The following is a 21,309-nucleotide window of genomic DNA, read 5'->3' on the forward strand; positions in this document are numbered from 1 at the left end:
GCATGAATGTTTTGACACCAGGTTAATGCAAACTTGCCAAAATTCCCATTCTGAGCAAAAGCCTGCCAGTTTAAAGTGGAGGTCCCTTCCCTGCTGCTTTGAAATTGGATTAATTGACTCTTCTTTTGCTTTGCCCCAGTTTCATCCAAAGTGTTACAAAACATTTGTCCCAGCATTGTGTGTTTTCCCCCAAACAATTATATAAAGGACGCCTTTGACAGAGCTGATCTGTCTAGATCAAAGCAATGTTCAATGACCACAGCTCTTCTACAAACGAAGTGATTGTTAATATATTTATAAAATTCGTGTGTCACTTATCTATATAAACAAACAGCAAATAAACCTAAAGTGACGCACTGTTCATAAGACATAAAAGAGAAAATGATTCTTCACAAAAAAAAAAACACACCGAAAAAATACTGAAAACATTAAATAGAATCAATGGCAAGAAATCTTTTTAAAAGATGCAATCCAATGCAAACTTAATAAGGACTACTCCCCATTGAAATTACTGGGAACAGCTTCTAAATAAACAAGGATTGTGCTGTAAGATGAGAAACCAACCATGGGAATGTTTTTTAAAGATCCACCTCCCAATAAAACTTAAATTTAAATGATTTGCTTTGGTGGTAAAGCAAAGCAATCTGGCAAATCTCTTGGGATGCAATGGGGGACACAACCAGGAGTGCCCTCCTTTCCCTCCAAGTAACTCAGGGCCAGTTGATGTTTGCTGACAGCTTCCACACATGCACTTCTAGAGAACAGCCATTGATCTTATGGTGGAACAGCAAGATTTGTATGAATTGGCACCTCAGCACGAAACCTAAGAAACCACTGCAGTTTGCACAAACTTGACATTGAAAAATCTGCATGAGGAGCCACCCTGTGGAGTTACAAGTTCACACAAGTGCAACCTCCACAAAAGTGCTAGCTGGAGGCTCTGAAGACTAATGTGGTGATTGCATGGGGCCTCCAGTTAACAACTGGAAGAATAATAAAACTGTATCAGAAGGTTCCCACAGAACACCTGCTATTGAAACAAGCATCCCAGACAGGCACTGCACCAACCTGACCAGGAAAATAGCTGAGGAACAAGATTCTGCTTTGCAAAGATTTTCAGTTTGCAATTATGTCCACAAACATTACTAGAAGACATGAGTGAATACTCTTTCAGATTCTAAAAGCTTTCCTGCAGGATAACTATTTATATCATAGGTGGGTGGCTGTTTGCAATCATGCCCTAGGCATCCTGCTTCATTGCTGTACCCATCTAGCAGCTAGGAAAGCTTCCTTGAATATTTTGACTTAAATCTGCAACCTTGTACATAAAAAAGAGAAAACATACCGCAAAAAACAGACCTGGCTCCGTTTTGATTTCCTTCCTCTTCCAATGTCCTTTTACAACAGTTAACTCCCAGTCCAAAATGTAGATCAATTACACCAGCCTCCATTTAGTTGTAGTTAAATAATGCCACACAAGAGAGGCATACAGACTTGCTGGATTTGAGAGGGAGACCTCATCTCCAAACCATGATTGTCACTTTAGGATATTTACTCTTCTGCCATCATTCCTGCCTTTAACTTACCAAACTGGCTATGAAGGTAGCATTTATTTAGATTCTAACCCAGAGGTGGGGGGTCTTCTGTGTCCCTCCAGATGATATTAGACTACAACTCCCTTCATCCCTGACCATTGGCCATGCTGGCTGGGGCTGATGGGAGTTGAAGTCCAAAAGCATTTGCAGGGCCACAGGGTCCCCTTTCCTGTTCCAACCCGAGAGCTTAGATTAGACCAGTGGTTTCCAACCTTTATGAGCATGGGACCCCCTTTATAAGCTGAAACTTTTTTGTGACCCCCTCCCCCCAGGGAGACAGGGGGAAAGCAGCCTTTCTTTGCAGGCTTGCTTCTTTTTGCTTCACAAAAAGCCCTCTCCTCTCATTCTAAGTAAGGGCGTTGCCAGTAGCGGCAGTGCAAGGAGATGGGAATCAGTGATAGTAATCCCCTCTTCTTCCTGGTAGCCCCACCCTCAGCCTCCTTTGGCATCTGCCACATGTTTTATAGGCAGGTGCCTGCCTTCAGCAGGCCTGAAAGATGCTCTGGCGCTTCAGCAAAAGGCCTCCCCTCTCATTTGGAGCAAGGGGGAGGTGTCATCTGCAGCTCCAGTGGAAAGCAGATAGTGTTGAGGGAGTGAAGACTTTTTTTAAAAAAATTAATAAATAATTCATTTCTTTACTGTTCAGAGCCCCCTCTGGATTACTTTGCGCTCCCCCTGGGGGTCCCAGCCTCCAGGTTGGGAACCACTGGATTAGACTTGTAAAACAAACAACGCAAAAACACCAGCACGCAGAAATATTTGTTAGGATATAATGTATGTAGGTTAGAGCTGCTTAATAGTGCCGATTGAAAGCTAGCAAACAAGAACATCTCAAAAGCAGTTTCAGAAAATGCTCAGATAGGTTTCCAGGAAGACAGAAATTCTAACTATTGTAAACCGCTCAGAGAGCTTCGGCTATGGGGCGGTATATAAATACAATCAATCAATCAATAAACTAAATGCAATACATGTGTGCTGATTTTTTAATACTTTAACTGCTATAGCTTCCCAAAAGAATCCTTGGAGCTGTAGTTTGGTGAGGCTCCTGAGAATCCTCTGTTAAAGATGATAGCACACCTTTTCAGAACACTAGTTCCCAGGGCAGAGTGTATTTCTCTCTGGAAGTGGATGGGTGGATGGGTCAATTTTGGTTTCATATTTTTCCAATCTTAAATTCAGTTCTCCACATTTCCACATCAGTTTATAATTTGTTTAAAGTCTTCATGAAAATTCATCAGCATTTTAGGGCAAAGTTCTCCTAATATATACATTTTATTTAAATTTTGCCCAACATGCACATTTAGGGAAAGCGGTTTTCCATGATATAATGCATTTTACATATTTTCAGTAATACATGCATTCATATGCACACTTTCCCCTAATATATGCATACTACACATATACTATGTGTACACGTAACTATATGTGTACTATATTTTGTACACATAACTTCACTGGAGAATTACATCACAAAATTCATACAAGTGCACATTTTGAAGGATGGCTGAGTTTCACTCCACATATAGTTTTACAAAGTACAAATTAGGTAGGTTTGCCTTTTGGTGCAAAGTGAATCAAATTTCTCCCCCATCCTTAATCCTGACCCAGAATTTTACTGTAGTTCAAGAACCATGACACTGATGCTGTGTTCTAGTTGTTGCACACAAGTTGTCAGCATGTTAGTACCTCAGCTGATCTGATCTTGGGACTTAATTAAATGTGTGTTCACTGAAATCCTACAGCAAGCATCTGCTGTGCCTTTCATGCCTTAGCTCTGATCTGTTGCTTTAGGCCTCCAAAATGAAGTACCCTTGTTCTAACCTGAAGATAATTATTGCAATGCATCATTCCTGTAAAATAAGTCTCCCAAATGTCCACAGAGTTCTTGCATTTAGCAGTAGACAGCAGCCAGAATGAAGAGGTGAATTTGGGAGGGGGGATTATGTTTCCTTCAAGGAGGAAGTGGAAAGAAGGCCCCCTTGTGCCACAATAAAGATTGATGTCCACTTCTACAGCTTCTTGAAGGAAATGCAGCCATTTCCTCCTGCATGCTCGAATTTGGTTTGTGCTATTTGCAAAGCATCAGCTGTCAAAGCTAGGAGATGAGGCCAGTCAGGAGCAGAGCACCAAGTGCGACCTATTCCAGGACAGGATTTAGGCCAAATGCGTTGCTGAAAGGCGAGTCCTGTGTTTGGGCTCAAAATGCAGCTGCTGCCACTCCTGTGACTGCAGCCCTGCCTTGGAAGAGTGTTTGAGCAGAGAAATTTTGTGTGCCCTGAACTCACTGCTTGTAGTCTTTCAATGGAATTATATTCGTCTGAAGGCACATAAGGCCTCTACGTTGCAGAAGCTAAGCAGGTCTGATCAGTGCATAATTGGGAGAATACCTGGGAACCATATGTACTCTACCTTGGGTTCCATGATGGAAGAAAAGTGGCATATAAACACAAGAAAAGAAAAAGTCCAGCGTCCGCCTGTAGATAACATGCTTTCAGTACCGACGGTTGCAGATTCAGTTCTTGGTATATCACCAATTGAAGCGTAGCCATGGTGAGGAAGGCTCTTGCCTGAGATCCTAGAGAACCACTGCCACTGTAAACAACACTGGGGATGGATGGACCAGTGGTCTGACTCACTTAAAAGGTGGCTTCATAGAGTAGGGAGAAGCTACAGAGGCAGTGGTATCCAGGATTTGGTTTCCTTAGGCAGAAGGAGCAACAGAGAATTGATGGTGTTTACAAATATATAAGCAGTAAACAAGCAAAGGCAAGCAACGTGCACTGCTGTAAGACAGCAGATTGGTTACTCCTCATCAGACCCCAAAAAGAGAGAGACACTCAGCACTCCAATATGCTTCCAACCATCAGCTCACAGCACTCTCTTGCTCTCTCCTTGTAGATTTGTTCCCAAAACTCTTTATTTTGTTTCTCTACACTAGGGACAGAAAGATCTGACAATTTTAATTCGTTTCTCATTTTTCCAGTCTTAAATTCAGTTCTTCCCATTACTGCAGCAATTTGCTATTTTTTTAAAAAAAATCCTCATGGAAATTCTCCAATGTTTTAGTGCAATTTTTTCCTAATAAACATATTTGTAGGCAGTTGTGACTAATGCACACAGTTTTTGCAAGCTATTTCTCATCATGTAATGCATTTTTGTATATTATTTTCACTAATTATTCATTTATGAGGGCCTCCTGCAGATACCTTCTTATTGGGAGGTCCGTTCTGCACAACATAAGAAGCAGACCTTTAGTGTCGGGGCTTCTACCCTTTGCAATTCCCTCCCCTTAAATATTAGACAGGCACCATCTCTGTTGTCTTTTCGGTACATACTGAAGACCTTCCTCTTTCAACAAGCCTTTTAAGGAGAGGATGTATCCCAGTCTGCTGGAATTGCTTTTTTAAATGTTTATAAAGTTGTTTTTTAAAGATGTTTTAAGATGTTTTCTTCTAGTATGTTTTGAAGTCTTTAGTTTTTAAGATGTTTTAAAGTGTTTTTAGTTTTTTTGTTTGCCACCCTGGATTCCTTCCGGGAGGGAGGACAGAATATAGATTTAATAAATAAATAAATATCGACATATTTTTGCAAACATTGTTTAGGTGGAGAACTCCATCCCCAAATTTGGATAAGTGTGAATTTCAAGGGATGGCTGTGCTTCTCATGTTATTTTGGAAAGTGCATATTTGATTAATTCGGCTTTAAATGTGAACTGAATTGAATATTCTCCTCCATCCCTACTCTACCCAAAGGCACACCCCTCTTAAGGCAGCCCCATCTCTTTCACTGGGGTGGGTTAGGGTGTGTCATCTTCCAAGATCTGATAGCTGCAGTGGTGCCATCAGAGCAGGCCTTTGCAGCAGACATCCAGTGCCCCATTCAGCAGAATGAGCAGAAGGGCCTCCCAGATGCACCAGGGCTACATGTTACCATCTAAAGGAAGGGGCATAAGACCATTGTCAAGCATCTAAAATTGTCTTAACCGCACCACTAGTTTGCTCTGCTGCTGAGGACGGACCTCCAGCTATTTCCTATCTATTAACTCTCACTTAGGAAACATCTGCCAACCATCCTGGCCTATTAACTAATAAATCAGCCTAAGAAAGGGCAGATAATTTAGCAGCCACAATATGTTCATATATCTGTCATCATTCCAGCTGTGTAGCCTCATAAATTAAGAGAGTCGTCCTGGAAGCTGTGCAGATTGATGTTTTGGGTGCATGCCATCTGCATGCAGCAAAATTCATAATGTGTGAAACAGCCTTCATTAATCTCAGATCTCTTCCGTTTCCTCCTCTACTTCATATGAATTGACTCAAAACATCAAGATTCTAAACAGAGGAGAAACAGAACATAAAGAAGACATAATCCATAATTGTTGCAAGCTGCTCTGGAAGCCCTTGAACTGAAGAGCAGGATACCAAATAATTGAAATAAATAAATAAATACAAAAATAAATTTTAAAAAAGGCATTCATTCCTTCAATGTAAATAAACTGTGGGCTGATTCTGATCTAAGATTTGGGGTTGATTGGCTCATATTTGAAGTAATGCACTTGTACACTCATGAATGTCAATTCAGAAGAAAAAAGTCTTATCTGTGTAACTTTCTCGGAACTCACTTTGGCTTCTGGACCTAACTGGAATCTAGAGTCTTGCTCAGGGAAAGTTGCGTGGATAAACAATTCCAGTGTTTTCATATGTTTCTAGCAATGGAATTTCTTACCGTTTACTATTACTCTTTGGGAAAACCCACCACAGTTTCTGGCTGTTGGGTAACAGCTCATATGAATATAAAACATTGCCAGTGGTCTGTGTTGCTCGACATTCTGTCCTTTGAGAATGCAAGCCACTTTCTTTGTTACATTTACAGCCCACTGTCCTTGTGTCATGGAACTAAAGGTGGCTTGCATAAGGTTCCCAAGAGAAGGGGAAGGGCCATAGCTCAGAGGTAAAGCATCTGCCTTGCACGCAAAAGGTCCCAGGTTCAATCCCCAGGGGCATCTCCAAGTAAGGCTGGGAGAGACTCCTGCCTGAAACCCTGGAGAGCCACTGCCAGTCAGTGCAGACAATACTGAGCTATTATTATTTATACCCCGCCTTTCAGCCAAAGGCCCTCAAGGCAGCTTACAAAAAAACCCACAAATATAAAAATACAATATAAATACATCAATAAAACAATACAATTTACAAAATACAATTGATATTAAATATACACAAGAGGTGAAAGTGAACAGGAATGGAGAGGCATGGCCCAGCTGGAAGATGGGATGGAATTCCAGAAAGAAATTTCATCTTTGCTCAGCAGCAAGTGTGGTGTTCCTGTGGAAACTCAGCTGGTACGTAACAGCATCAGCAATGGCTTGGGTGTCAGCCGCGGAACCCGACTGGATCTGTGTGGATCTGTGTCAGCTTGATTAGCAATGTAAGAGCCTGTGGTGGTTCTGGAGTCAGCCCCAATCACAAGCCCACCGTCAAACTCCACAGCCATGATGGTTGTCCCAGTCGTGACCTCCTGGTGGGTCCAGTCCAGCCAATCCCTCGCCAGCCCCAAGCTCAGCCTCAGCACCGATGTTGATGCCATATTTGGATTATTACCCCATACAGTACATGGACCAATGATGTGACTCAGTGTGACAGCTTTCTGTTTTCCTGTGATTGACTATCCAGGCACTGACCTACTACATTTTTGCAAGATTGTTGCATCATGTGCCCTGTGGCCAAACCCTATGTTCTGAAGATTTTACAAGCAGGACCATGATGGTGGTACCTATCCCATCTGAAAATTGCCAGCATTTCCTAGTGAATTTCCTTTCTATGAATATGAATTTCTATGAATCCCTCCTGTGCAGAGGCACTACACAACTCACAGGGTTGTATCCAATGTTAGTCATACTCAGAGTAGACCCATTGTTATTAGTGGACATTACTAACTTAAGTCCATTAATTTCATTGGGTCTACTCTGAGTAAAATTTAGTTGGATACAACCCACAGTAGCTTTCAATCAGGTTGTGGAAACCTTTTTTCCCCCCTGCTGAGAACCACTTTCTCTTGGGGGTAATCTATCAGGGGTTGCATGCTGGCCTTGGGCGGAGCCAGAGCTGATGGTGGGTGGAGCAAGATCTAAGTGTACTGAATTAAATCGTCTGGAATAAAGATCACCCTTCTTCAGTGTTCCCTGTAGCTGCCTCATATTAGAATTCCAAATTCTGTGCAGGTCTACTCAGAAGTAAGACCCACTGGGTTTGATGGGATTACTATCAAGCATGCAAAGGATTTAAAAAAAAATTACAACAGACCAATACAGCTACTGTTCTGAAAAGGAAGTGAAAGTAATTCTTTTCTGACTTCAGTGTTCTACACAGAGAGCGAGCGCAAAATCTACCTTTTTTTTCCCAGACAGCTGGGGGGGGGGGGAGAGAGACTTCGTTTCTAGAAGCCACATAACCCGGGGGGGGGAATTAGTCAATTTATTTTTATCAAATAAAATACTTGCAGTTGTTCTGCACCTATGTAGAAAGAAAACAAAACACTTTAAAAAGTTCAGAAAAAGAAGGAAGAAACAAACAGGAAGGAAAGAGCCGAAACGGATAGATCCTTCCATTCCTATCTGTGACCCTTTAGATGTTGTTGGATGCCAGTTCCCATTAGTCCGAGCCAGCATGGCCACTGGTGAGCATCCTGCTGTACAGAATTCACAGAGGTACACTGGTGGGTGCATGCATACACACACACACACACGTATGCCTACACAAGGTCTTTACTCTGTGCACACATCACCCATGATAATTACAAGTATTTTGCTAGCATGTTGTAATAGCATAAAGTCTTGCAAATTCAATGATGGTGAGAAAAAATTACCAGTCCCTCTGCTTAAGTTCATCACTTGTGCTCATCAATGGCCTGAAAGAAAGAGAACAAAAAAGAATACACTGCGGTTGCTTCCCTGCCTTATTAGCTAGGGAGACTTCATATTTATATCAGGTGACTAAGCAAGTGGCTATTCACAAGTCTAAGGTGAAGTTCCATGGTCTCCCTTGTGATGCTACTATATCCTACTAGAGATACAGAGAGCTGCATGTCTTGAAGGGACCTTTACATTTTTTAAGAACATAAAATGCCTGGTGCATCAGGCCAGAGGCCCGTGTAGTCCAGCATCCTGTTCTCACAGTGGCCAACCTGATGCCCCAATGGGAAGCCCATAAGAAGGGCCTGAGTGCAACAGTGGTCTCCCCACATGTGATTCCCAGCAACTGGTATTCAGAGGCATAATGCCTCCCATAATGGAGGTAGAACATAGCCAACCTGGCTAATAGCCACTGATGGCCTTAACCTCCATTTAGAATGACATAAAATTTATTTATCGTTGAAGTCATTGAGCTAACCCAGATTAATTATTTCTAGCTGATTGGTTCCCATCCCTCTACCACCAACCAGAACCCAACAATCGATCTTTCCCCCCAACCACTTTCTGGTGAGTCCAGTTTGCCTAAGCAAATATACATACGTTCCCACACCCTTAATTTTGAATTTGATCTGAATTTTTGCTTCAAATGACCTTTAAACAAACTCTCCATTTTCTCCAACCTTCCAGTGCTATCGCTGAGTCTCCATGAAACAAATATATCAACTTTGTGAAATAATTAGCATTAAAGTGAGCAGAAACCTCTCCCATCTATTGGTCAGCCCTGTGATTAACATTTAGATAAAAGGACTCATAAATCAATGGTGGCCCTTAGAACAAGCTCTTGACTATGCTTGGCCATAGTGGGAATTAAATTAAGAGGGGGTGAGATTGTGTCACTCAGAATGAAATCAGAACCAAAGCTGTGCAAAATGGGCTGTGGCACCCCTTCTCTTGATGCATGTATTTGAAATGCAAACAAAGGGGGTACTTCAGCCTTAAATAGTGTGTTAGAAGCATACTGGTTGAATGAACAGTGACAGAAAAGACTCAGATGCCATCGTGTCTGTGTTTGCTTGAATTGGCATTGGCATATGCCAGCTTTTCCCAACTAGTGGGCCACCAGATGTTGTTGGACCACAATTCCCATCTTTCCTGACCATTGGCAATGCTGGCTAAGGCTGATGGGAGTTGTGGTCCAACAACACCTGGTGGCCCACTAGCTGGGAAAGGCTGGTATATGCCGTCTGCTCCTTCCACCTGAGTTAGAGGTGCAGCCTGGTTCTGTATGTAGTAGAGCTGGCAAGAAACAGTGATTCAACCAAAAATTCAAGAAACTGACCCAGTAATTGGAGGAGAAACCATTTTGTGAAATTGCCATGTCCCCCCCCCTAACTTTGTTTCACTAGTTTATCAGTAATGAGTCAGTGCTCATTCTTTGAAGGGAAATTTAACACTGCATCTCTCAAATAAAATGAGCTGTTAGAGGACCTCTAGTACAGTATGCTCTTTTCTGTATATTCACCTGCTACATGCTATAATGGCAGCCCCCCCCCCGAGTAGAAAAGGGGTCATCTCTTCTAAACAGTAGCTAATACTGTAATGAGCATCAAAGGAAGACTTAAAAAGCCAAGAAGGAAAAGCACATTAACAGCTTGCAAAAAACAGAATTTAAAGCAAAAAATTAAGACCAGCAGGGTGTTTTTTAAAAAATTATTATATATCAAGCAGCAGGTTTTAAAAGTCTGTGAGGCCAAAAACGGGGTTGCCTAGGGCCAAAAAGATGTCAAAGTAGGTGCCAGGGGAAGCTGTCTGAAGAGAACTCTTGTAACCACTGCCATGTTTCTTGGACTGTCAATGAAACAAGGCCCAGCAGGATCTCTCACTTACTGAGAAAGTCTCATAGAACTTTGAAGTTTAGTTTGCAACATGATCTTTCTTTTGGTCCCTTCTAGGACAATGACTCTATGATCTCAGTCTCCTGGCTTTTAGCAGATCTTCAGAAGGAGCAAAGACATGCTGCAAAACTGGACTTAGGGTTTCTGCGAAACATTTGCACTTGGTCTAGCCGCACCAAGACTCCAGGTAAGACCATTCAACTAGCTTGGTTTTTTTTAATCAAGAAGGAGCTATAGCTCAAGGACTGAGCACATGCCTCACAAACAAAAGATGCCAGGTTCAGTCCCCAAAGAGTCAGGTGCAGTCCCAGTAAAAACTGGGCTAGATGATCTGCTTCATCTGTTTTACTTTTAGAGAGAGGGACTATAGCAAAAATAGGGAAACTGTGGCCTACAGATGTTGTTTGACTCAAACCCATCTCAGCCCAATCCACCACGGTCAGGTCAGGGACAATGGGAATGGAAGCTCAACAGTATATGGAGGGCCACAGGTTCCCCACTCTTAGATTACAGTTTAGTGGTAGAACTACATGCCGGCATAAAAAGTTCCCGAGTTTAGTCCCTGGCATCTCCAGTTAAAAACTTCTTAAACAGCAGGACTAAGGAAAACCTCCATCTGAGATCTTGGACAGCCAAGTAGACCGTGCTGAACTAGATAGATTAGTGGTCTGAGGTTGCATACACTAAGCCATTGGTAGCACAAAGATGTCATTTTTCTCATTCCAGAATTATTCATGCTCATCCTCAACATGCTGCGTTCACTCTAGATTGTTTCTAGATTCTGTTGTCCACAGTGGTGGGTGTGGTTACTTTATACGTGTTTGAAAATTCTCCCCTTTATTAGGTTATCCATTCCTTTTCCTCCCTGCACATGCTCCAGGTGAATGAAGAAGGAAGTGGTGATTGTGATCTTGGTATAAGCCCCCCCCCAATATATCTTGGGTTGCCTACATCTGTTTTCATATGGACACACTGAGGGGTAATGCAGAATCAATCTGCAGTGACCTTTTATTTTCAGAATGAAAGCAGTTTCTCCAGAAGCACTTTTCAGGGGCAAAAAATATGCAATAGATCTATATTGTGTGAGGACTACATAGAAAAAACGGTTGAGTCTAGAATAGAATGTCATGTGTAAACAACCTCAGTCAGTGTAAGACAACTTATTCTGACAGAGTGTCAAGTTCCAAAGAGAGCTTCGGTGGTATACAAATATAATAAATACTACTAATAATAATAATACGTTCTTCTCTACCATGCTTTTAAAAGCCCAAGACTTTGTCACACTCTAGCATTGTACACTGTGCGAAACCAAGGCCAGGATACACAGCTAAAAGGGACAGGACTATGCATATCAGAGCTGGCTCAGTTCTCAGAGTTGGCCATTAAATTATATGGAACAATGTAAATGGTTGACAAAGGGCATAGCCTGCCTCTCTTCCCAAACACTAGGTCCACACATCCATGGGAGATTATCCCTTCCACCCCATTGATGCCCCTCAGAGCCCCCTTTGCTTTCTCCCATATAAATCAATGACTGCCAGGCACTCCTGTGGGGAAGGAAACACACAAACATTGCACTTTGGGTCAGCACATTCATCCTGTTTGTTTCCCATACTCTGGGAAATAAACAGGACAAACCTGAACTCTTAATAAAGGAGGGTAACTACACCTTGATAGGTATAACTGAAACTTGGCGGGAATACAGCAATTGAAGGATACAATTTGTTCAAAAAGAACAGAAGGAAAAGAAAGGGAGGCAGAGTCACGCTATATGTTAAAAATATATATCCCTGCACAGAAATACAGGAGGATGAGCTTGGTAGCCCCACCAAGTGTATCTGGATTAAAGTAAATGGGGCAAGAAATAAGGGGAACCTGGTGGTGGAGTCTACTACCGGTGATCCAATCAAGAAGACAAGGATGAAACTTTTGGAAAGCAAATTGCAAATTGTGTTGGAGATAACTTTCTCCCACAGAAAATGGAGGAAGCAACCAGAGGATCAGCTATTCTGGACTTGATTCTAACCAATAGAGATGATTTGGTGGATAACGTACGGTTCCATAGCAAGCGACCCTAATGAGAAAAGGAGCCCAAGATGTGTGGGACTTTCTAAAAAAGGAAATTCTAAAAGCGCAATGGCAAGCAATTCCAACAAGGAAAAAAGGGAGGAAACAGAAGAAGAAGCCAATATGGCTTCACAAAAAGCTTAGAGCTGACCTGAAAACAAAAAAGGACACATACAGGAAGTGGAAAGAAGGCCAGGCCACAAAGGAAGAGTGCAGGCAGGTATCACAGAATTGCAGGGATGGTGTCAGGAAGGCTAAAGCTGAGAATAAACTGAGGTTAGCGACAGATGCTAAAAGCAACAAAAAAGCTTTCTTCAGGTACGTCCATAGTAAAAGACTGAGAAAAGAAATGGTGGCACAGCTACTCAATGACAATGGCAAAATGACAACAGTTGACAAAGAAAAGGCAGAAGTGCTCAATTCCTACTTTGGCTCATTCTTCTTCACAAAAAGGTTCTATGACCCTCCCAGGAAACATGAAGTGGAAGGGGCAGGATTGGAGCTTGAGATTGGTAGAGAAGGAATACCTAATCACTTTGAATGAGTTCAAAGTGGCCGGGCCCGATAAACTGCATCCTAGAGTATTGAAGGAACTGGCTGAAGAACTCTCAGAACCGCTGTCTGTTATCTTTGCAAAATCATGGAAGACTGGTGAAGTGCCGGATGACTGGAGGAGAGCTAATGTTGTCCCTATCTTCAAAAAGGGCAAAAAGAAGGAACCAGGGAACTATAGACCAGTCAGCCTAACATCCATCCCTGGAAAAACTCTGGAGCAGATTATAAAGCAGTCAGTCTGTAAGCACCTTGAAAACAATGCAGTGATTACTAGAAGCCGACATGGATTTATGAAGAACAAATCCTGCCAAACTAATCTTATCTCATTTTTTGATTGGGTAACCTCCCTTGTAGACTGTGGGAATGCTGTGGACATAATATATCTCGACTTCAGCAAAGCTTTTGACAACATACCCCATGATGTTCTGATTAGCAAGCTAGCTAAATGTGGGCTGGATGGAACAACTATCAGGTGGATCCGCAATTGGCTCCAGAATCGTACTCAAAGAGTGCTTATCAATGGTTTCTTCTCAAACTGGGCAGAAGTAACGAATGAGATACCACAGGGCTCGGTCCTGGGTCCAGCGCTCTTCAACATTTTTATTAATGACTTGGATGAGGAGGTACAAAGCATGCTTATCAAATTTGCAGATGATACAAACTTGAGGGGCATAGCTAATACCATGGAAGATAGAAACAAAATTCAAAGGGATCTTGATAGGCTGGAGCATTGGGCTGAAAACAACAGAATGAAATGCAGCCAAACTGGAACAGGTTTAGAGGAGGGCAACAAGGATGATCAGGGGACTGGAAACAAAGCTCTATGAGGAGAGACTGAAAGAACTGGGCATGTTTAACCAGGAGAAGAGAAGACTGAAGGGAGATGTGATAGCACTCTTCAAGTACATGAAAGGTTGCCACACAGAGGAGGGTCAGGATCTCTTCTCGATCATCCCAGAGTGTAGGACACGGAATAATGGGCTCAACTTGCAGGAAGCCAGATTTCAACTGAACATCAGGGAAAACTACCTAACTGTTAGAGCCATACGACAATGGAACCAATTACCTAGAGAGGTAGTGGGCTCTCCAACACTGGAGGCATTCAAGAGGCAGCTGGACAGCCATCTGTCGGAAATGCTTTGATTTGGATTCCTGCATTTAGCAGGGGGTTGGACTTGATGGCCTTATAGGCCCCTTCCAACTCTACTATTGTACGATTCATGAAGACTAAAGTAATGACAACAGAAGATTTATGTAACTTCAAAGTTGATAATGATTTATTATTTATTATTATGTCAAGGATTTATCAATACCGTTGCACAGTCATTACCCAAAATGGAGACAACAGTCAAGGAATCAGAAGAAGGCTAGGACTAGGGAGGGCAGCTGTGAGAGAAATAGAAAAGATCTTCAAATGCAAAGCTGTGTCACTGAACAACAAAGCCAGGATCATTCAAACCATGATATTCCCGATCTCTATGGATGGATGTGAAAGCTGGACAGTGAAAAAAGTGGATAAGAGAAAAATCAACTCATTTGAAATGTGGTGCTGGAGGAGAGCTTTGTGGAAGCAAAAAACACAAATAATTGGGTGTTAGAACAAATTAAACCAGAACTATCACTAGAAGCTAAAATGATGAAACTGAGGTTATCATACTTTGGACACATAATGAGAAGACTTGATTCCCTAGAAAATACAATAATGCTGGGGAAAACAGAAGGGAGCAGAAAAAGAAAAAGACCCAATAAGGGATGGATTGATTACATAAAGGAAGCCACAGACCTGAACGTACAAGATCTGAACAGAGTGGTTCATGACAGATGCCACTGGAGGTCACTGATCCATAGGGTCACCATAGGTTGTAATGGACTTGAAGGCACATAACACACACACACACATGTAGTGGAGACAAAATATGCCGCCCCTCAGCCCCTGAGATTTGACTGGTTGAGGGGGGTGGACAGTCTTTGTTCATTATTTTTTATTAAAATACTGGTATCCTGCCTTTTGTGCCAAAGGCCCTTCAAGGAAGTTAACAACATTAACCAAGAAGAGCCCTGGTGGATCAGTAGAAAGGCCCATCTAGTCTAACATTCTGTTCTTGTAATGGTCAGCCACATGCTTATGGGAAGCCTGAAAGCAGGCCCTGAATGCAACAGTGCTCTCCTGAGTTGTGATTCCCAGCAGCTGGTATTCAGAGGCATATCACCTCTGATTCTGGAAGCTGTACACAACCATTATGGCTAGTAGCATTGATAGCTTTATCATCCACTGATAGCCTTGTCCTTATGAATAATAATAAAGGAACAGTGTCCTCTGAAATAACACAACCTACCCCTCTGTTATTAGATGGCTGACAGAGAAGAGGTGGATTTAACTTTTCTCAGCTTTGGTGCCACAGCAAAAGAGGCCGTGCACCTGGTAATCCCACTTCACATGATGTTAGCAAATGGGTTGGAAGGGCTGGGCCACACCTGTTTACCAAGAGACCATCATGGTAGCAGCATTTGTGAGTGTGTTGAGCACACAGATATGAGAATTGAAGGCAAGCGTGAATGAGGTACCACTGCTCATCATGTGCACAACCATCACTCGTTTGCCTCTAGGTTTGGCAGTTTCTGCATTGTTTGAAAACCCTACAAATCCTGTTTTAGCAGGAGCAGCAGTGGGACAAAAGAAAGATGTGTGAGAAGCAAAGCTTCTCTTAAAAATTAAATGGTTGCCTGTCTCCAGTCCAGGCTGAGATAACTGAAGTTTAAATAAGGGAATTTAAGAACATCATAAAAACACTGCTGGATTAAACTAAGGGACTATCTCAGGGGTGGGGAACCAGACTTCTGCAGGCCAAATCTGGCCTGTCAGGCCCTTTGGACAACCCTGTCATCCTCCTTGATGATGGTTCAGACAAGGACCCAAAAGTGCTGCCTTCTGGAACCTAACCCATTGGCCCCAGCCACCAGGGTCAATGATCAGAATTGTAATCCAGCAGCAATTGGAGGACCACACGTTCCCTACAGTAGCTGAACAAGGAGATAGACAAATCCCTGCAAGCATCGGGGGAAATTGGGAACCTGTCAGGAAAAGGAAAGAGAAGCTGGCTGAGCAGGATCCACTGCTTGGAGTGCCTTAAAGCAGTGGTTCACAATGGCTTCCTTCACCTTTCCTGACTAGCATGCAGACTCTGCATAGTTGGCCAGGAAATAATGAGGCCCTGGAGACAAAAAAGGTTCCCCACTGCTGGACTAATTATTCCAACCCCCCCTTTCCACAGTGGCCAACCAGATGCTTACAGGAAGAGCCCGCCTCTCTGTTTGCAACTGGTATTCAGAGTCTGACTGCTTCTGAACCTGAATAAATGTCTTCTGTAGTGGATGCAGATACGAGGGAATACGCCCAAAGTGGGAGGCAGCCATTTTTCACAGGCTCGTGGGACTTTTAAAAAACTGCCAGAACTTCCCTGCAGCTGTGAGTGAAAGTTCTCCTAGATATGCTCGGCCCCTGGAGGAACACGGAAGTGCTTACCTCATGCAGTGATGTTAGCTACACCCAACAGACTCTGCTGCGTTCCAAACAATTAACTCACTAAGCCTTGCGGAGCACCATCAAAGACAAAACTGCTGCTCTAAGCACAGAGTGTGATGGATCGTTGCCTAGTGACCTGAGACGCCGTGGGTGGAAGGGAGTATTCATGCAGTATCTGACAGCTTATCTAGAACAAGCATGGACGGTTTATTGTTTTTCATTATTAATAGCTGACCTGTAAGCAATGGGACAGGGGTGGGTGGGAAGCTGCCTGGTGATCTCTTAAGTGTTCGGGAGTTTATAGAGGCTTTCATATCAGCTGCACATTTTAGCTTGGCCATATCTGTTCGGGTTTCCATGCAACAGTGGAAAGAGGGGCGCTAGCCATCCGCAGGGATTTGATTCCCTGTTGCTGCCAAAGGAACATAGGAAGCTGCCTTATACTGAGTCAGACTCACTGGTCCATCTAGCTCAGGATTGTCCACACTGACTGGAAGCAGCTCTCCAGAGTTTTAGGCAGGGAGTCTCTCCCAGCCCTGCCTGGAGATGCTGGGGATTGAACCTGGACCTTCTGCATGCAGGGACTCTCCCCTCCCCTATGTGCTCCACTTCCCACAACTGATGATGAAGCAGTGCATAGTTCCAGTCAGAGCTTGGAAACATTACTTTTTTAAAACTACAACTCCCATCAGCCCCAGCCAGCATGGCCACTGGATATGGCTGATGGGAGTTGTAGTTCAAAAAAGTAACTTTTCCATGCTCTGGTTCCAGTGCTAGAGCAATAGGACAGGTGGGTTTTCATGCATTTTCTCAATTGTTAATTTGGGTTGTTGGTGGGTTTTTTTACTTTATAGTTGTGTTAGTTTTATATTGGTTTTAATTTTTTTATTGTACGTCACTTTGGGCTCATCTTTATGAAGAAAAGCAGCTCATACAGTAAATAAATAAATAATAAATAATAATGTAGAGAGAAGGCAGCTGCCAGCCCACCTATGTTTTAAAAGCAGACCAGGCATCAGTACGTGGCATCCTTGGGCAGCAGGGTCCACTGCAGACAACTGCTATTATTTCTTAGTATGATTATGTGTTAGTTTTCTTAGTCTCTTGTTACCTGAAAGTCTCCAAACAAACTTATAAACTGTTATAAACAAAAATAAATGCATCATACCATAAAAGCAAAACAAGAAAACAAGAAGAAAACCACCCACAGCCGCATTGTTCTTCAGGCAAGTTACTCCTGTGAGTAATGGGTGTATAGCATTATGCCATCCTTTGGGACAGTGTGGTGGTTAGAATTTCTCCTGAACCATCTTTCACCCACTCCATGTTCTGTTTCCTCCTGTTGTTGTTTTTTTGTGTGTGTGTGACTTGCAAAACAAATTTCTGCAGTGGTACTGCCAAATTGCCTGTTTTGTGATGCCTGCACAATAGGCACAATAGTCAAAACTCTCTCTCTCTCTCTCTGCTGCCGTAGATCATCTAGGATCAAGACTTAGGCATGTCTGCATTACAAAAATAAATGGTTAATAGAGTGGCCTCAACACATCACCCAAAAAGTGGAAATGTATCACTCAAAACAAGGACAAATATGGTACAGGTTTGTGTGAAGTCTGGATATGCGAATTTATAAGTATAGGTGCAAATTTGGAAGTAATTACTATAATATAAATAACAATACAACACATCTCACCATGGTGAGAACATCTGTGCTCCAGTGATCAGTGTGACCTCTCAGTCAGTTGTCCAGGTGTGAACTGTTGATGGGCAACTGCTTCAAGGCTCCTGCTTCCCTCCCTTCTTATGGTTCTTTACTTTTCAAATGGACTTGGACCAGGACATACCTTCAGATAAAGGATGCTTTCAAATAGAGGAATGTCTCCTGCAAGCCCTTCAGAAAGAGGACTCTCCTCTGTGAAAATAAGATGTATGGCCACCCTATGGGTTAAACCACAGGGGGTCACAGTAGTGCCCTCCATATGTTGTTGGATTACAGCTCCCATCAGCCCAGTCAGTCTGGCCAATCGTCAGGGATTATGGGAGCTGTGGGCTAAGACTTCTGGAGGGTACTATGTAGGCTACTCAGTCTTCCTACCACAGAACCCTAGATATGCTTATAAGTCTCTAATGTGTAGATTCTCCAGCAGACTGGAACTTGATTCTCTTTGCCGCAAGAGGCTCCATTTGAGGCTTCAGGAAAACCTTTTTCTTTCCTTTGAGAGTCTCTATAAAAGATCCACTATTCAATCAGGCTTTTGTCTGACCTGTTTGTTGAGATTGGAAATATGACGGCAACGGGCTGCCATATTGCCGAATGGCAAAAGCAGTATAACCTTGGCATGAATCTTGACAGCTTGAGATACAGCCAGTTTCCATAGCAGAAAAGCATTTGCGTTAAGCCAACTATGGCTGCTGGTTGGCGTTCTTCTGTGCCTTTTCCCCTCCATCTGCTCTCAGAGACAGATTGTTTGGAACGCTTCCCCCTCCCTTTTCTCAAGTCAGATTGCTTCAAGTCAGTATTAATCTCTGGATATACAGCATTGAGGTTGGATATCACTTTCCCAAGTTCATCTTCCTGCTCACCCATAGCAAAAAGTAGGTAGTCCTTGGGTAAAGCTGTTACCTCTCAGCTTTAAATGACCCTACAACATTGTTGCAGGAATAAAATGAGAATTATGCAGTACTTTGTACTTTAAAAAGTGATGTAGAAATGAATAAATCTTAATGGGGAGTAGGGTTGCCAGGCTCAAGGCCTGAGACTGATTTTGTATCTTTAGGAGAACAGAAAGTCAGCCAAGTGCAGGTGTTCTTGTAACACTGTAATGGGAAAAACCACAAGGTGGAATTCTCCCTTTCCCCTGCACAACTTTTAAAGATACAGGAGACCTCTGGGAGGCAGGGCCTGGCAACCAAGAGGTCTTCTGTATCTTTAAAAGTTGTGCAGGGGGAAAAGGAGAATTCCACCTTGTGGTTTTTCCCATTACACAGTTGCAAGAACACCTGCACTTGGCTGACTTTCTCTTCTCCTAAAGATACAGGATTAGTCTCAGGCGCTGAACCTGGCAACCCTATTGAGGAGTAAAGTTATCACAAGAGGAAGCATTGGTATTGTCAGGTCCCAGACAGTGAAGTCCTCATCAGAATAGTCCTCATTGGAGGAAGACCAGGAGGCTCTGCTTTTGGACCCAACCCTGGCTCAGGCTCTATCTGAGGGTGAGGAGTCAGGGCCCTATGACGAGGCCCAAGATGGGCCGTCGACACCTGGAGCAAGTTCAGCCTCTAACATCGAGGCTGAATGGTCCCCAAGCCCAAGGGAGAGGCGTTGCCTCAAACACTACATGGAGACTATAGGCCCAGACTCCTTGGGAGTAAAGGTCTCCTCGGGAGTAAAGGTCTGGCTACAGGGGATTAGTGGGAGTCTGCTGAGGTTTGGGGTGTGGTTCAGCAGCTCCAGCATAAAAAACTCAGTGCTATGCTGGAGGAGCTGCTGGAACAGCATCTGTACACCAGCTCTGTATCTTACCAGGTTGTGGATTGTTGATAGAGTTACCATCATTTTGTCATTTCAAAAAGAGTACATTTGGCTTTGATAAGTGAAAAGTAAGAGTATGCTGTTGCACCATCTCAAAAAGAATGTATGTACTCTTAAAAGAGTACGGTTGGTAACCCAAATTGTTGATGCCAGACTTGACCTTGGACTACTCTCTACCTACCTCTTGTGTTGCCCCCTTACCTTCTTGCATGTGGACTGCTTGGCTCGTGACCTTGGACTGCTCTGATCCTGCTTTGTGCCTGATCCTTTTGTTGTTGTGATAGACTCTGGATTCTGACGTTGGACTGCCCCTGGAAACTGCCCCTATTCAGCCCTCACTTCTGTTTCTGCTGGGAAGTCTCTTGCCTCTTTAAGGAGCCTGGAGAGAACAGGACAAGTATCCAGCAATCAGAAGTGATAGAAATGAACCTGTTTCTTTCTGCGGAACCATCAACTGTATATGAATGATCCATCCCTGTCTGTGCCTAGCCTTCTCTAAAGCTGATGAGCGAAAGCACCATGCCCAAGGACAGGGAAATAATTTCAAAACCCTTTTTATGACCTCAGCTTAAGATGAGCATTCATTTACACCTTGGGGGCCAGTCCTCACATTACTTTAGATGCATGGCTGACAAAAGCCTTCATCTACTTCCCTGATAATTTTTCGTTGAAGGAGACATGCAGCATGACATCATCTCACTCAGTGTTGCCCTGCCCTCAACTTCATTGGTTGCTGCTTGTGGGTTAGCCAGGAATTGCTGTGCACGATGAACTGGCCATCAGACACTGACACACAAAGGGAGATGGGGAGAGTGTATGGGCTTGAGGCTGATTTTGACTTGCTAAACTATGGTTTAGCAAACTAGGAATTTTATATCCAAGCTAGACCACTGATTGTTTATGTGTGCTAGAGCATCTGCTCTAAATACAGAAGGTCGCGGGTTCAATCCCTGGCATCTTCAGGTAGGGCTGGGATAATCCTATCTGAAACCCTGGTGAGCTGCTGCCAGCCAGTGGAAAAAATGCTAAGCTAGATGAACCAATGTCAGACTCGGTGGTATAAGGCAGCTTCCTATGTTGCTATGTACTGTTAGCGTGAAAAGCTATAGACCCACGGTCACTATTCACCGTTCAGGACGCTGCTGTGCATCTGAACAGAATAGATAAGAAACAGAGAGTATACCCAAAATGTGTCAGGGGGAAATAAAATTCTAGTGGGGCCTACTGGACCCATTGTT

The 21,309-nt window shown here is 43.1% G+C and overlaps 1 protein-coding gene across 15 annotated transcripts in view; it reads left to right on the top strand.

Moving 5' to 3' along the window:
* Window positions 1-21,309, top strand: part of COL8A2 (collagen type VIII alpha 2 chain) — a 252,743-nt gene that overhangs the window by 159,905 nt on the left and 71,529 nt on the right. For 13 of the 15 annotated variants that reach the window (XM_061596120.1, XM_061596124.1, XM_061596115.1 and 10 more), the window contains one exon: window positions 10,455-10,584. The exons of the other annotated variants lie outside the window; for them this stretch is intronic. The gene's annotated coding sequence lies outside the window, so the exon portion shown is untranslated. The remainder of the gene's footprint in view (window positions 1-10,454; window positions 10,585-21,309) is intronic. 15 annotated transcript variants of the gene reach the window in all.

Source organism: Rhineura floridana, chromosome 15 (genome assembly GCF_030035675.1).
Source record: "Rhineura floridana isolate rRhiFlo1 chromosome 15, rRhiFlo1.hap2, whole genome shotgun sequence".
Taxonomy (NCBI): domain Eukaryota; kingdom Metazoa; phylum Chordata; class Lepidosauria; order Squamata; family Rhineuridae; genus Rhineura; species Rhineura floridana.